Source organism: Ornithodoros turicata, chromosome 4 (assembly GCF_037126465.1).
Source record: "Ornithodoros turicata isolate Travis chromosome 4, ASM3712646v1, whole genome shotgun sequence".
NCBI classification, from domain to species: domain Eukaryota; kingdom Metazoa; phylum Arthropoda; class Arachnida; order Ixodida; family Argasidae; genus Ornithodoros; species Ornithodoros turicata.
The window spans coordinates 53775672-53794260 of NC_088204.1; positions in this window are offsets into that span (position 1 = coordinate 53775672).

An 18589-nucleotide genomic window follows, 5' to 3' on the forward strand; every position below is an offset into this window, starting at 1 on the left:
CATTTGCTACATCTTGGTACCATTTTTTATTCCAAATAATGGAAATTTAATTTATTGAATTGATTCCCATTGTGAAATTTCCCAAGTCAACCTAACGTTTTCTTTGCAAAAATGGATTGCTCATTTTACCCAGTATAGCACCAATATTGCTGACATAAATTGGCAGAAAATCCGCGGAAGTGAGTCCTTGGCTGCGCCTTTTTTTGTCGCTCTAGTCTCAGCACTAAAGTGCGACGAAAGGAGGTTTCATTGACATGCCATACGAGGGGGAGAGGGTTACAATCCCAACCCACAGCACAGACAGGCGCGGTGAGCGCAGGAGTGAGTTATTTAACAAAAACGAGGTTACCCGACGTTTTGACAGGCAGGGAAGGGAACCAATTTTTTGGCGCTCAATCAGCCACTTGCGGAGAAACTGGCGCCGTCTGTTGGACACGGAAGGAACTCCCTTCGTCCGAGAGTGTTCGGTTAGAACGCTCTTGAAATATCACAGCGGTTTCGTTTGTTTCTTGCCGTCTGGTTGACTGTTTCTTCGGGTGTTTGTCGGTCTGATCGAGGAGAGAGAGAATTTCTGTCCATGCTCGAGGAGGACTGGATCCCGTTTCCGTTCTTGGCGTTCGGGTGGACAGTATTTTTTTGAGCATGGTCTCATCCATGTTCAAAATGTCGCCGCCTGGGAACCTAGGGGAATTATATCCCACACAAAAAGTATATAAATGAGTACAATGTCGTAGACAGTATCAGGGAGAGGAAGCTCCGTCTAAGAACGCTCCAGTCGTTAAGTGCAAAATGAATGTATATATCGTAACTTGTAGTGCATATATGTACGTATATAATACATATAGCGTCAATGTCTTAGTCTTATGCGTATAGTCTTAATGTGTAGTAATGTAATGTATAGTGTGAGAATATAATGTATGTACAGAATGTATATAATGTGTATAGTCACTGCTTATAATGAATGTAGTAAGCAGGGAAAGGTAATGGAATCTTTTTCGTTTCTGTTACCACCTCCGTTACTGGCCCTTATTTGTTTCTGTTTTAGTTTCGGTTACTACAGTTGTTGCTTTCGTTTCCGTTACGTTTCTGTTTTGGTACTGCCCCACCTCCAGCCTTTTGTTATCCTTCTTTCTTTTCTTTAAAAAAAAGGGCATTGAGACCGTGACAAAACTTAATCCCTCTACGTTCTGAAGTCTATTTTGAGGACTCCAGAGATATATGCATACAAGTGACAACGTTTATTCAAAATTCACATATAGGTACGTGATTTCTGTGAACAGCTCATATGAACATGGTTTCCAGGAACGTTACTCACGCCTGAAACTTCCAGGTCACCATAAACATATAAGAACTACGCTTCTTCTGTTTACTGTGTACTACTTATACGCTCCAGTTTGATAGTTGATTTTAGTTTTAGTTCTTCAGTTAATTTTAGTTTGCTTCATTGAGGTTTATTTCATAAATTTATCTACAGGATAGGGTGAAGAATTGCAATAATTTGGGCCCTGTGGCCGAATTATTACTGTAAATTATTGTAGTTTCCGTTTCTGTTTCAGGTATTATAACTGTGTGATACCCGTTTCTGTTACCGTTACCTGCTATATTTCCGGTATAATACTGTTTCCGTTTCTGTTACCTTTCTCTGGTAGTAAGTGCATATAGTGGTACAAACAATTTCCCGGATGCTGTTCTCAATGAAGACTGATTCATTTATATTACTTTGTCCATCATAGGGTAACTTCACAGGTTACATTATGATAATACGATAATACATGCACAGTTGTTTAATTCCTTCCCTGTGTCGTGTTAGGCCTCATTTATTAAGGACATTAGGAAATTACTAAGGTAACATCATACGTAAAATATATGCTCAGCAATGTCCACCATGCTGATGAGAAAGGCCCGATCAAGAATGTGTAATTCTTTCACACGTCGGATCATGCGTTCAACATGCACTCTTGCACTGGCATTCTTGCATGCACTCTTGTACTTTGAACACTGCTCTTGGATATTTGGGCTTCTCTCATCCTAAATGGTGGATTGTACACTTCAATTCCTTGGGGGAGACACGAAACATTGAAGCTCTTCTACAAATATGGCATCATCAGCTTCGAAGCGACCTAACCATCATCTACTCTGCATTATGTCCACATCAGATATGGACCCACCCCAAAGCCAGGAAACAAAGCTGATGTAACCTTCTGGGTCACAGTCAACAACTGATTTATGTGTTGTAATGTTGATAACGCAAAAAAGTTTGTCTCTGTGCCTCTGGATTCTGACTTCTGTCGCATCGAGTACTGGTCTTGTGTTGGGAAGCTTGCGAAAAGCTTTGGGCAAATTCGTTTGTTTCCTGGACAGCTGGAAATGCTGTCATGTCTCGCAGTTCTTCCTGTCTTTTCGTAGCCCGAACCCACGATTTGGGTTTTTGAGGACAGGCCCCGGATGTTCAGGCTCTAAAAATAACAACTTTAGGCTCCTATAAAAGGCCCAAAACATCTCAGTTCAGGCATCAAAACGTAAAAATAGGCATAATAAATTTAGGCAAGCTTTTCATGCATCGGCATTCCCGAGACGACGGATTTCTGTTTATTTCTCTGAGAGAGGTAACATCAGGAAGTAACGAGTAGTAATAGAAGAACACGACATGCGAGAATGCCCTTCGCACAAAACGAATTTCTCTGTTCCGTCGACGACCATGGGTTACAAAAAATAAAAACGTAACAAACATTAAATAAGTGGGATTAATTAATTAGATAAGAATAGAAATGAAGTCTGCCTTGTGAGGTTATGGTAACAATATGACACAAGCACCATTTCTAAGTTTGTGGGTGTGAAACTTCGTCGCCTGTCGCTAAATACAAGCTTGTACGCCGAGAAGCTGCGTTCAACATTGACGGAAGTAACTGGCACAAACTTGAACTTTGGAACGGCCGAGGGTCGTATTTCCTCTGGCGTCATCAGTTCAGTTCCGGCAAGCACACCAGCCACCGATTCCAAGATTTTAAACACTGGATTTTTCTCCAGAACATACTTCAGGTTTTTCACTACTTTGTCGGCGACTGGCCCCTTGGGCACTTCCTCGATATTCTGTCGCACGGCAGCAATTGTAGCAACAGCATCGCAGAGTGCTTGACCAGCAAAATCTCCAGTCGCCTGATGCTGTCAGCGATGAACACGTAGTTCGCCGAGATGTACGCCAGTTCTCCAGGAAGCTTCGTCAGCTCAAAGATGTCCTGTGCACGCCTTACGCCTCTCTGCTTCATCTCTCAAGAACTCGAGAATCACAGAGCGCAGGCCTTCAAAGTGGCTGTGCAAAGTAGTCCGCTGCATTCAGTCACGTACCCCATCGAGTCAAAATGGGTTCAGGAGGAAGTGGTACGTCGGGCATCTTCTCTTAAATTCCTGAACTCTAGCGTGGGGCTTTCAGGAACACATTTTTCACTGAGGAGACGACTTGATTGACTTCTGTGATGTTGATTCTCACTTCTTCTGCAACTTGGTGGAGTGCGTGTGCGAGGAACGTGACGTGCGTCATTCTCGTGAAGAAGACTTTTAGCAGAGTGGCACTGCGGTGCATGTAGGCAGCAGCATCAGTGTACAAGAGCAGTACCTTCTCGTCGTCAGCCCCAGAGGGATAGAGAATCTTAAGAGACGTGTTGACAAAGTACGCCACTGTATCGCCGTTCGTTTTCTCGAGTGGCTTACTTGCAATCAGAGTCTGTCTAACGTTCCAATTACCGTGTTCGCAATCGATTGTATTCGTATCGGCCATTGGCATCCGTCGTCTCGTCTATTGAAATCCAAATGCTGGACTCGCCTACCTCAGACCAAATGCTGGAAAGCACGGAATTTTTGTGTTGCAGTATTTTGCCAAGAGCCTGCTGAAAGCAGGATTCTCAAGCTTGGTCCACGGAATATTCGCTGCCACAAGTGCTGTGCACAGATCAGCGTGCAAGGCACTTTCCTTTGCATCTGGCGTGCAGTCCTTGAGGAAGCTTTGCCGCGAAGTGGACGGGAGGTTTTTACCACTGTTGAACGCATGCGACCTGCATTTATATGAGCTTTCATGAACGATTAGCCAGCAAGCGGGTCAAAATAACTTCGCTGTCTGGCACAAATGATGTGCCAATTGGTCTCCGCTTGAACCAACCAGTCAACCCTCTAAACTGGGATACCACTCGAACGCAACTTACTTTCCTCCCACACGGCTGACAGAATACTATACATCCCCATCGGTGGTGTAACAATCGAACTTTTCAATCCAAGAATTTATCAGCTTCCGCTTGACTTCACCTTCGGCATGCTGCGAGGTTTGTAATGGTCAACACACCACAACTGACGACTGAGGTTGTAAGGCTCCCCAACTCGCATTGCAGATGCGCGTCTGCATACACGCCGGCGCCGACGACGCGCGAGCGGCTGCCGTCCTGGCCGTTCGTTCTCGTTCTCGAACACGTTAGAGTACCAGCAACGGTGTCCATTTCATCTTTGAGCGCGTTAAACAATGAATGATCATCGAGGAAATTGCATTTTAGGCGTTTTTTTGGGTATAGTTGCTCTTTTAGGCAGGAACTCAGAAATAGGCGCTTACGTCGAAATAGGCATTTTAGGCAAAATAAGACCACGGTCCCTTGATAGCTTTCTGGTCATGCAGCTCCATCAAAAAGTTGGCCAAGGGACAATGGGAGCCGCGTGCCGGCGCCGCGATCGGAACCCGGTAGAAGGTCCCGCTCGGGCCAGCAGTTATGGGAACGGCAGATGCAGTGTTGAATATGCGCTTTTCCAAATATCCTACAAGAAAATTATTTGTTGCGATGGCTTCTTGCTACGTTACAGCAGCTATAATGCGAATGATCGTTTTCTGTTCGACTTCATTTTATGCGGAACGCTGCTGCCGATCACTTCGAGTGGCACGGATAGTTTTATAGTCGCGAGTCTCCTATAGGCGCTTTGTAAATTTGCTCAGAGCGAATTTGCTTTCCGAGCAGCGCCACTGCGTTGGGTTGTGAGTGAAGCGGCTCGAGTACACCACTCATCCACAATGGCCGCATCTGCACAGTGTTGCTCGAATTTCCGAGGCTCCCACAGTGTTGCCGACCACATTTTGCAACTGGCCTATCTTCAAACCCTCAACCGGAGATTCTGGCACCGTTTATGTGCCCGGCGCGGTAATGTGATCCGTACTTTATTTAGCGCGTAGAGGACCTTTCACATTTAATTGCAGATGGTTACTGCGCCCATGACGGCGTACTAATTCACGCGATCGGCCGTTCGCAAATCACACATCAGTCTCTTTCACGTGGTACCCTAGTAGCACAATTTGTTGCCGGAACGTTGTAGTAATGTTTTACTCAAACGTTGCAGAAACGTGGCTAAACGTGTGCTCAGACGTCGCTAATGTCCACGACTTTAACTTTAGTGCCGTGTTCCTCCCGCCTGACTGGGGGTAGGAGAGACCCGTATTGTCACCAAGCAGGAGTGCTACTTATGGAGGTAGACTCTGCTGGGGAAACCGCTTGGGCGTCCCACTGGATGGAGCATATACTGAAACACAAACAGTTGGGGAACTTTCAGTAAGTGTAGTGTGGCGTAAAATATTTGTAACGGTGACGATGATGCATACTTGCAATTAACCCATGTACCCATAACAAGTCAAGTATACCCAACAGCATTCTTGACATCTCTTCCTGTCAAGTACCATGTTTTTAAGTCAGGCTTGTGCTACATGGGATATTAACTGAAATGAATGCACGAGACCCCTCACAAAACCTGGACACATTACGAATATGTTGCATGAAATGTCGTATTTCTTTTCCAAGAAACATTGCTGTAAGGCTGTCTAAATGTCGCAAAAATACAACGCAAATGTTGCCTCCACATTGTATTCGTGTTGAAGAAATATGGGTGTAACGCTTCTACGTTGCAGAAACATAACACAAATCTTGCCTCAATATTGTATTTCTGTTGGAGAAATATGGCTGTAATCCTATCTCGATGTTGCAGCAGCATAACACAAATGTTGCCTCAATATTGTATTTCTGTTGGAGAAATATGGCTGTAATCCTGTCTCGATGTCGCAGCAACGTAACACAAATGATGCCTTAATATTGTATTTTTTGTTGGAAAAATATAGCTGTAACGCTGTCTCAATGTCGCAGCAACATAACACAAGTGTTGCCTCAATATTGTATTTGTGTTGGAAAAATATGGCTGTAACCCTGTCTCGATGTTGCAGCAACGTAACACAAATGGTGCCATAATATTGTATTTTTGTTGAACAAATATAGCTGTAACGCTGTCTCAATGTTGCAGCAACATAACACAAATGCTGCCTCAATATTGTATTTTTGTTGGAAAGCTATGGCTGTAAGGCTGTCTCAATGTTGCAGCAGCATAACACAAATGTTGCCTCCATATTTTATTTGCGTTGACGGAATATGGCTGTGACGCTGTCTCAATGTTGCTGCAACATAACACAAACGTTCCCTCCATGTTTTATATGTGTTGAAGGAATGCTGGGACGCTGTCTCAATGTTGCGGAAATGTTCTCAAGCATCAATGCTGGCAAAATTTTTTTAATGGGACATTACCGACGTTCGCGCAATGTTTGAGGTAACATTTTCACAACTGTCTTGCAAAATATTGCGCGACTATAGAATACGGTCAGGTGCTTGGATGAGTAATGTTGCTCGAAGGTGACTGAGGAACGTTCAGACGTTGTTCCCTAGCAACATTGGAGAAACGTTACACTGCCACGTTGCGGGAACATCGTAAAATGGATAGTAACGCTGGTCCACTTTTGGTAATATTATAATAATGTTAACGAATGTTGCAAAACGTTGCTCCACATTGGACAACATTTGAAAATGTTGCTTCAACGTCACGACAACAATGTGTGCTACTGGGGTACCAGATGACTTAAACTATCAATTGTTGCCGCGAAGCTGATGAAGACAAAAGTATAGTTTCTAAAGGGATCTCGACTGACTCAGACATGTCACGAAATTTAGCAGTTGTGTCCTTGTCGTTCATCTCTTGTTTTAGTCATCTCGTGTCGGCCTCATTTCTTTTCCGAGACTGAAAGGAACCGCCATGTGCTCGACGTGCTTGTGTAAATCAATCGCGAGCAGCATTCTTATCCTGCCATGCTACACAACTTTAATAATGCGTACTTTATTTAGCGCGTCGAGGACTTTCTACAGTTACCCCAAGAACACCCCTCAGGATGTCCCCACAGTATCATCGTGTCCTCGTCCTTCGAGGTGTATTCCCAGAATGTCCTGAGGCTGGCACTCACGAACTAGAGAGAAACTGATGTTCTGAGGCTGGAACAACATAGAAGGGACCGGTAATCCAAAAGATGTGGGTTCGATCCCTACAGCTGGCTAACCTTTTCAGTGACTCTCATCTTTCATCCTTCATCACTCACGAACTGTCCGTGAAGAGTCATTCAGGTACGTCCTGTGCCAGTCCCTGTGGGTAGATAGCGGGACGAGAAATATTATTTTGTTTAGTTTACCTGCTCAGACTCCCTAAACACATTTGTTTTGTTTTTTTGGGCCGATCCTTGAACCCAATTGACATTCTTCTGAAATAAAGGGTGGTCCAGCGTAAAGTTATCTGCCTCCGAAAAGGATGACTGTCTATAATACATGGATCATTTCTCGTGGAAAGGACAGAAACCCGCGATTCTGTGGCAGTGCTTTTGACTTTCGAAAGTCCTACCTGAATGTCTCAAACCAAAACGAGTAAGAAACATAGGCTTTGCAGTGATACAGAGCTAATACTTCAATCAATTCCTCGCTTTTAGTATTTCTTCTTTGCGTAATCATTTCATTTCATTTCATTTTATTGCACCTGAAGGCGCCCTAAGGGGCATTATATCAGGGGGAGGGCATGGAAGAACAACGAAGTCCAACAAGTAGAAACGACACACACATACACACACATAAATGGGATGAGCACTTCTGCGTAAGAAGCGTACACAGTCAAAATATAAAAACATACATATACAGTCAAACGGAAATGTGTACAATCAAACTGAAAAAAACTCTGTAATGGCAGCTTCAAAGTGAGGTCTAGAACTGATTGATACAATGTGAGAAGGTAGCTGATTCCAGTCTTTGATGGTTTTCGGTAAGTAAGAAGAAAGAAAGGTGGTAGTTTTGCAACGAGAACATCCAACCTTAAGTAGATGATCTGTTCGGCGGGAGATGTAGTCAGGTGCAGGTAGAAGGGATGACTTAAGTAGGTGATTAGAATAGTATATTTTATGGAGCAACAACAGCCGGGAAATCTGACGCCTTTTAGACAAAAGTGGAAGTCCTACAGAAGATTTGAGGGATGAGACACTCGTGAAGCGAGAATAATTAGTGCAAATGAAGCGGGCAGCCCTATTTTGGATGCCTTCGATGAAGGTAACAAGAGAGGATAGGTGCGGGTCCCAGATTGCAGACGCGTATTCCAGCCGTGGACGTACAAGCGTAGTGTAGGCCAGGCGCTTTAATTTCGGCGGAGCCAGAGAAAGGGCGCAAAAGGCCTAAAGAGCGATTGGCGTTCAATATTATCTTGCTGATATGGGCCTTCCAAGAAAGGTCTGAAGAGATAATAACGCCAAGGTATTTTATGGACGAGACTGATTCCAAAGGAAGTCCTGATAATGTGATTTACGTCGAGAGAAGTGCACATGCTTACATTTGTCTATATTTAGGGTCATGCACCAGGTCGAGCACCAAGAGGCAATCTTGTCAAGATCAGATTGTAATGCACAAGTGTCATCACTGTCAGATAGTGTGCGGTAAACAACGCAGTCATCTGCAAACAACCGAATCTGAGAGGTTAAGGATACCGGGAGGTCGTTGATAAAAATTAGAAAAAGCAAAGGGCCTAAAACGGAACCTTGAGGGATTCCGCTGAGTACGGGGGCGGGAAGAGAAAGGCAGTCGCTGACTACAACTCGTTGGTACCTGGAGGATAGGAAACCGCGTAGCCCGGAAAATACCAGGGGATCTAAGTTAAGTTGAGACAATTTCACAAATAACCTTTGATGGGGAACACGGTCGAAAGCTTTACTGAAGTCTAGAAATAAAGCATCAGTTTCGACATTCATGTCTAAATTTATGTGTATGTCGTTAGTGAAAGAGAGGAGTTGCGTTTCGCAAGAGAAGCACTTTCGAAAGCCGTGTTGGTCACTGAAAAAGAAATTAACTCTATCAAGAAATGAAGATATATGAGAGTGAATAATGTGCTCTAGAACCTTGCAGCAGGCGGACGTCAGAGAAATTGGTCGATAATTGTTGGGGATTTGACGATCGCCATGCTTGAAGACTGGCACAACCTTAGCCATCTTCCAATCAGAAGGAATGCACCCAGTTAGAAGAGACTGAGTAAAAATTTTCTGCAGAAAACAACTAGAAATACATTTAGTGTTTTTAAGCACCTTACTGTGTATACAGTCAATCCTGGGAGCAGAGGAGATATTCAAGGATTCCAGGATCTTTATAATTCCATTGACGGTGATAGTGATAGGCTCAGCTCGAGGATATTCGTGAGGATGGCATGATGGTACGTTACAAGGAGGCTCAATGGTGTATACGGAAGAGAAATGTCTAGAAAACAGAGCGGAAGCAGCGCTGGGGGTAAGGACATTACCATCACTGTCCACGTACCCTGTCGATTGTTGATCAGAGGGGCATGCAATTCCCCAGAATTTACGCGGATTATTCGTTGAAATGTTAGGCAAGGTACTGTTATAAAACACATGTTTAGCCTTGCGCAGCTCGCTTCTGTAGGTTCGTTCAGCGGCACAGTATAAGCTGGTATCATCGTCGTTACCTGAAGTCTTAGTTTTTCGACAAAGTACGTGAAGCTTGTGAGTATACCATGGTGACGATCTGCGTTCATTGATGATGACAGTAGGAACATAGTTTTGTACAAGATGAAGTAATTTATCCTTAAACAATGACCAGTTTTCCTCAACTGAACGAAGGTCGAAACCATTTGAAAATTCTTGGAAAAAAATTTCGAGTTCATTGTTAATACTCTCATAATCACCACGATCATAAAGTTTGATCTCTTTCAACGTGGTACTCCTGGCGGGCACTAATATACTGATATCCAAGTACAAGACAGAATGATCACTCAAACCTTCAAGCTTGACAGGATCACAACAAAAATCAGGATGAGAAACTAGTATTAGATCAAGTATGTTGGCGGTGAGGGGTGTACAGCGAGTGGGGAATTTGACCAACTGACGCAGGCCAAACGATGTACAAACATTGGTAAATTCGTTAGACAATTGATCACTTGTGCAGGGTGGATCAGAAAACCAATCAATGTAGGGGAAATTAAAGTCGCCAAAAATAAAGACTGGGGAGTTAGGATACATAGAATACAATGATACAAGCAATTCTTGAAATGATTCAACAAAGGACGCTAGTGCACGAGGTGGTCGATAACACACTCCAAATACCAAGCGCTTGTTAGAACAAGATAACAGAATAAATACCATTCGATGTCAGTATCAACGCTTATTAATGTTGCCTCAAAATCCAAGCGCGTAGCTATCAACACACCACCACCCCGTCTTCCCTCCCGATCATGCCTGAACAAGTTGAAATTCAGAGACAAAGATAGCTCGAATCGAAATCAAATAATGATATCAACGATAACGATAAATCAAATCGAATGAAACATGGACAGCTGACCCTTTGTTTTGTGTCACAGACGAGCATGTATGGCTCTCGAATTTACGGAGGGTCGTGTAATAAGTAATAAATAATATCTGTTTTTGCTTCGGAGGAGAATTCTATTACCTTTCGGAGTGGGTTTCTCTAACATATTTGTGTGTCTTTTATATTTCTCTCTGCTTTCTTTTTAAATCGCTGCGCTTATTGTCCGTTATGGAATAGCCAGAATTATTGTGGCAGTTAACCAAGATGTATGGAGTCAGTATCCCAGGCAAAAATCTAGGATGGTCCCAGACTGGCACCACAGTTGTTCCAGTTGAGTTCAGGACGGTCCCAGCCAGTTCCAGAGTGGTATACTCAGGTCCCATTGTGGATGCTTGGGTAGCATGAGTGGTTCCAGTGTGCCTCCACGCTGGCGCCCGTCCAGCCATCCCACTTGAAGTCAGGTCTCATTGTGGTATTTAGAGTGGGATGCCTGGTCCATTGTGTGTCCATCCTGGGAGCACAACCTACCAACCCACTTGAAGCCAGGTTCCTTTGGGGGGGTCTGGCTCCAGTGTTGCACCGTCCCACTTGATATTGGAAACCACTTTGAAGCCAGTACCACTGAGTCACTGTAATTTTGACACCTGCCCTAGAGCTACGCGAATCTTCACCGGGATGAACTGAAGACGCTATATCCCTGTAACTCCAATTCGTGCACATATTCTCATCTGAAGGTGCATGAATATCATAACATATTAAGTACCAGAGAAATGTCAAAAAATACATCTCAACAACAACAAAAATTAAACTAAATAACTAGAAGAAAGACAACGAAAAAAAGAAGAAAAGGTAATTGCAGAGGCTGATGCAATGTGAAGAAGCCACGGGGCCACGGCCACGGCGGCTCGGCGAGAGCCGAGAGAGAGAGGAGAGGGAGAGAGGCGAGACCGCGAGACTGGCAGGTGGCAGTTGGAAACTTGGACGCTTCGCCCTTCGCGGCAAGTTGGTTTTGGTTTTGTCTTCCGTTCCGTTGCCGTCGCAAGGATGGTGTACCTCCCTCCTGTGCAGTATTTGCGTGTGTTTTAGTGCGCTTTGTAAAACAATGTGATGACAGTGGTTTCTGTGCAACACATTGTCGATTTCCTGGAAGAGTTTTGACTCCAAGAAGACGTAAACGGCGTAGGGGCAAGAACGCACTGTGAAACGGCAATCGGACTGCACGTCGCGAATGTTTGCAGGTATGAGTGATGACCGTGATGTTTTGATTACTATTAATTAGATGTTTCATTTAAGAAACTTAGGAGGAACTTGAAGAGAAACAGGATAAGAAGATTCCGAACGTACGGTGGGAAGGGGGTGGATGTCGCGACCTGCATGGAAAACAGGAGTGTCATGTGTCATCTTCTCTGAGAAAATACAAGATGTGACGTGGCCAACGAACGCAAGCTCCCTGTGGTCCGTGAGTGCATGGCACAGTCAGGCACATGCTTTGTCTAGACACAGTGAGTGATCAGACTTATACTACGTAGTATGTACATGTAGAGATGTATTGATTATTTGTTTCTGCTCAGTGTATGCTCTTAGCAAAATAAACTGTATTTACTTGAGTAATATGTGCATTTCTACGCATTATTTTCGTTCATGTATTCAGTGGTCCCAGCTAGAGCCCTGCACCATCCGCGGATGGAAGCGGATATCCGCAAGATGCTTGCGGATTCGGATGAAAATTTAGAACTTTCTGCGGTGTGCGGATCGGATGCGGGTGGCGCGAGGTCGGATGCGGTTACGAAGGCAGCGGATCGGTAGCGGATCGGATGCGGATATACCGCGTGCTGTAATTTGTCCACTAGCAATTTATTTGCATTGCGCGGCGACAGCGGGCGGATGCTCGGGTTCACCTTTGACCATGCGCGGCCAAGACAGGAGAGAACGTATTCTGACGTCTCGAACCGCACGTGCACCGACAAGGTAGCGTTCCACGCGTTCCAGAAGTCTCGCCCTATCGCGTTTGTTGAAACGTTTCCCGTCGCTTGTCGTCATGAGTCCTTCCGTGACAGCGTGGAAGCATATCCGAAATTATACCAACATATGCTTGCGGCGGTCTTTACGCGTCCTTCGAAACGTGCGGATTTTGCGGATCGGATGCGGATGGTACGTTTTTGTCAGCGGATCGGATGCGGATGTAAACTGTTGTGTATGCTGCGGATGCGGATCGGATGCGGACCACGTGTGCGCGGATGCGGGTCGGATGCGGATGCCAAAAATCTCATCCGCGCAGGGCTCTAGTCCCAGCTGCTAAGTGGCCGGATCCCGGACCACTTAGCAGAGGGGACCACTGGATCAATTCCACTGGTTCCACTTCAAGTGGGACCATCGTGAAGCTGGTTCCACTTTCAACTGGTCCCAGTCACTAAGTGGTCCCACTCCAGATTTTTGCCTGGGTTGGGATCGGGGCCAAGACGGGTCCCACTGAAATCCCATCCGTCAAGTGGTCCCACTTCCTGACTGGTTCCAGGTCCCAAGCAGTCCCCATCCCAGAGTGGTTCCCTACTGGGACCACCTGGGAGTGGGGACCAGCATGAGACCTGTCTCAAAAACCACTTTGGGCTGGTCCCACTCTAGATTTTTGCTTGGGTATGCAACTGTTTTCTGTGCAATAAAAACAAACAAACAATGATATGGGTTCTGTGATGAGTAGGGGCTATTTTATAAGTGTGCAATCGGAAAGGGGAATATGAATATAAAAAAATTGTGCAACCTAGAAATGCTCTAGCACTGTTCTCAAGTTGTCCTCACGTAGGATCTGTGGATGATCTGAGGATGCCATAGCCACGCTATATAGTGGCAAAATGACATGTTGAGGATGATTTGAGGATCAGATTCACCGTCCTGGGGATGTCACCCCTGCCCATGCATCTTCGTCTTAGGATATCCCTTTGATGATAGTGTGTTGTTGGGGTAATCGCAGACAGTTACATGACCGTTTAGTATTTGATGCGATCGGTCGATTACACGGTTACTGCACCAGTTAACGTCCCTGGAAGCGAAATCAGATCGAAAGCCCCAGTTGCTTGAGCAATTTTCTTTAAGATTCTATCCGTAAAAGCACTGAGTTTGTTGTTGGTGTCGACGGCGCACGCTTTTTTCTACGTGGACGTTCCACTGGGCTAGATGACGGAACAGCTTCGCAGTTTCGGTGGTTTCGGCGTGTTCAGATACGACGGGCAGCCGTTGAACATGCGCGGCAGTGCTTCTTCTCGAAGCTTTGGCTTTCCATGCTTGTTCAGCACTTTCTCGCCATTGATAACGAATTCGTCGTGCCGCACGACGTCGCTGTGGTCAAAGTGCTTCTCGCAGACACATGTGTGAGGAGAGTCAAAACCGAACCGCCCACCTTCAATGCGAGGAATGGCACTTCTCACGCTTGTCAGGATCTGCAGGAAACGCGAACATGGATAGCTTACCACCTCACGGATACCCAGAGAAACATTTCGTAACACAGCATGTTTCTGGGATGCTGCTAGCACACAGTTATCGCGCGAAAACAGCCGAAACACGTGTACTGCAATGGGAGACGCAGGCGTTTCCCTCCCGCGTTCCGATGGCAGCGCCACCACGCGGGCGCTCTGGTCACTGGCCAAAGCTTCCCCCATAGAGTTACGGAGAAGCTATCAAGGGACCGTGGTAGTAATCTTCCAGTAGGTCACAGAGATAACAGTGGAAAAATTTTCTAAACTAACACGGAAGAGCTTTCAAAACTGGGCTATGACCAAGCAAAAGAGGGCCAACTGTCGTGTGTGTAAGACGGCAAAATCACACGAGCGTTTGTGTGACCTCACAACCCTAGCTTACCCTGCTTTGGAGCAGCGTCAACCAGCTCCAGTGGCGCAGCGGTAACGCGTGCGCTTGGAGACTGGGAGGTCCGCGGTTCGAATACGCGGGTCGGCTGTGCCGTCTGGGTTTTTTCCTGGGTTTCCCTCAGACGTGTAATAGGCGTATGCCGGCACAGTTCCCCTGAAATCGGCCCATGGACGCAGCTATCCTCCCCCCGAGCGGATTCCGCTCGGTCTTCCACTTCACCCTTTCCTCTCCTCCTCTCCACCACCTTTCCCTTCCCGAGAAACATGCCGCCTAATCAGGCAGGCAGACCTCTCGGGTTCCTCCCAACGACACTCCTCCTCCTCCGGAGCAGCGTCAAGAAGAGTCGTTACCAGGTCAACCCTGCCTATTTTTCCCTGGAGAGTTATGACCTCATTTCCGCTACACTGGCCTACTCTGGCTGCTTTTCGCCCACTTAGCACTTTCAGAGCGTGCACAGCTTACCAGTGTCTGCATTAAATAGGGCGTGTTATTCTTTTATTGATTTCTTTATTCAACTGGAATTGCAAGTATTTTGCAATACATTAGGCTAGGTTATACAGCATGTGGTTCTTTTTTTAAGGCCGTGATATTCCCGGGTGCGAAATTCGTGATCTCACAGAAAATCAAAGCCTCGAAACAAATATCGTGCTCGATTGCTTCCTAAGATGACATTCCGTGCTTAAGAAGCGGATATTGTTGATATTGTCTTCGATATCTGTCGAAGAGTTTTAGCGAATGAATGCCACATCTTAACGAACTTTATGCTCAGCAGGGCGGATGCGCCCTCACAGCATGTTAGTTTATTAACAGATTAGTTCAAGTTGGGTGTTTGCATTTTTTATCCAGGTTAGACTGAGCAATTTCCCGGTGTGACTGCATTTTCAGCGGCTTATTTTACAATCGGAGTACAACGAAACATTTATGTGCAGTGGTTTATTTTGCAACAGAGAGATCGACCACGTACTTTTTCTAACGAAAGAAAATGACTAGATGAACAGGGGTCCAGGAAGAAATGTCCCCGGAAGAAATGCCCCCCCCCAAAAAAAAAGTACCCCGGAAGAAATGTCCCCGGAAAAAATGTCCCCTGAGGAACATTACTTTTGGTGGACTGGTTGGCTTTGGACGTTGACTTTTTACTATAGGACGGTGTGCATATTTGGATTTTTGAGCACCGAAGCGAGTAACCGCATATCCTATTCCAATTACGAATCAAATATTGAAAATCAATATTCGAATTCCGAATCGAATTGATGTTTCTTCTAAACCGAATAGTCCCGAAGCTGCACACGTAAGGCACGCACATGGAGGGCACAAAAGAGAGTGAGCGCTATACTTACGTATCCATACCGTACATGTTTATATTCCAACATATGCTGTATGTGTATCCGATTACGGTTATTCAACGAGTCGCTTAACTTATTCGTGTTCAATTCCGTTTTAAAATAACTATTCACACATAGGATTTCCTTGCCCAGGGGATCGCTGTGGGTGACCAGGGTCTGTTTTTGTGCATTTACTTCGTTGTTTCTTGCGATAAAGCGGCCTGTACAGTCATGGGGCTCTCGGGACGCAACGCGTGACACCGCTAGACATATTAAATAGATTTTTGCCTGTCAATTTTGGTGCTTTCCCCCCGCATTTTATTTTCCTTTTTACACATCACCCTGCACGTCGATCGTCACCTAGCACCATTTTACACATCACCCTGCACCCTGCTCGTCGAAAAAAAAAGAAAAAAAAAGAACTTGACATGGTCCTAGCCATTCCGATTTCTGAATGACATATCTCCTGATTTGTTGAAACTGGGCGGCGTACGCCTTTCTGTGGCACTTTACATTTGTGCTAATTAGCAGTAGCAGAGACAATGTTTCTCCGTGTTAGCGTCGCGAAGTAACTGTTGCTGTACGCGGTGTACAGGCGTGGACAGAGGACAGCAGGAAGGAGGGCAATAAACCATAAAAAGCCCATGGACGTCCTCATCTGGTCCAGACGTCCTCGTCAAATTTAAACATCATTAGGACATCCATAGGTAGTGTCACAAAGGCTGTCAATTGCATGACATCCTGAGGATTTTATTTTGACATTCTGCTCTACCACATGGACGTAATGTGGTTCTAAGGTGGGGGTGAGATGTCACTTCAGTGGAATTAGATATGCATGATACCAGACACGTGCCAGATACAAGATTTTTCAGTTTAAATGGACAAAAATTATTGTGTACAGTTTGCCATTTTTGCTTCTTGGGCCGCGATGGCTGCATTGGCTGCATGCCAACACGAACTTCCGCGTCCTTGCCTGTTCACCATGCCACCAGCCAGCGCTGTTTGTCGCGCATGCGCAGTTTTGTTCGGTTCGCTTTCGCTGTAACGGACGTTTCCACTGATCTCTATGTATAAAGGTATAAAGGCTGGATAGCGGATGGGTGAGGCTTCCCTTGCTGCTTCGCTAAAATTTTGCCACGGATCGCTGCAGAAATCCCTCGTGATTGGATTCCTTACGATTTTTGTGTGAAATCCCGTCACATACATGTTATTTCCTGTCTATTTTGTACTCGTGTGATGTCGTGTCGTTCCACTTTTGTACTTTGAACTTCGATTATGTGATTCGGTTTTCGTGGTTCGGTTCTTCGGTATTGTGTGGTGTTGTATTTGTTGTGTTACGTTTCCTTTGTCGTCTGTCAGCGTGTGCAGCGTGTTGCTTCTCGTGTTTCTCCCATTTCCTTTCTGCTCGGGGGTGTGGAATGCCAGGGAATGTTTGGCACGTTTGTTTATGTAACCACATTAATATGCTTGGGTATCAACATTATGCTTTGCACAGGAAGTTTAGATATGACTAGTTATGACACGAAATGCCGAACGGCACTAAAGCACTTACGAAGGACTAGAATGATATTATGTGATATAAAGGCTGTATGACGGTAAAAACATATCGACTAGAAATATGTGCACTGGGGAAGTAAATGGTGGTAAAGACAGTTCAAAATGACTAGAGGTAGAGTGAATAAGTCATAAAAAGGCTCAGTAGCAAGGTCTTGTGGTGAAAGCTCCAACATCAAAGTATCACAAGTCCAGTTGCAACAGCAAGTTTGAAGCAGTCAACCAGGTAAGTGGGCAGAGTGCATTACTGGTTGTTGAATATGATCAACATAGACGGTTTCTTTCGCAGATGAGGCCTGGCTGTCACCTTCTCTGTATATTCCTTGGCAAGGTGGTACAGTCCAATACTGCTGTAGCACTGGGAAACTTCTTTGATCAGACGGATCACATTGTTTTCATTTGGGCTGCATTCAAACATATAGTGTCGCAAACTTAAGCAGGGAGAATAAAGAGTAGACATTCGAGGTTGAAAAATTATTTATTTTCTCTAAGTAAAGTAAACATGCTGGAACGCACCAAAGAGACATGTGGCTGGTGTGTTTGTATGTCCCACTAATACGTGTTTGTACGTTCGGCAAAATTTTCATGCAATACTTTTTTCTTTGTATGCTTTTGCCCATCTTAGTACTGTCCTATCCAATATGGAGTGGCTTTTAACTGCATATGAATGCATAATTCAGGAGTGTTTTCATATATTTGACTAGTTGCAGCTTTAAGGTGCCCTTCATGCAGTACTGATTCCAATCATCAACCATCGCTTGAAACTCGTAACTAGGGAACATGACTCATAGAGGCTAGACTTTCATGCAAATACACACTTTCAACCAGAGTTCGATGCAACTCATTACTGTAACTAAGTTCCTTTTTTTGGTAACGTATAACTTAACTCTCTACTTTTGCGCCGTGGTAACTTTCAGAGCTTAACTTCAGCTAAGTTCCAAGCTACTTTTAATTCGCTTTTCACTCACGTCCACTTGTTTTGTTGCTTTCTCTACGGTTCTTCCATGGCATTTTATGTCATAAAACGTGATGTTCAGTCAATGACAGTATTCTGTTCAGGAAGTAAGAACCGCTGTTATTGAAATGAAGCTGAACCATTGTGTGCCCACAGGGAATAAGATGCAGAGCGTTTGCATTGTTGGACATAAACGAAAACTCAACGCAGGCAACTCAGGG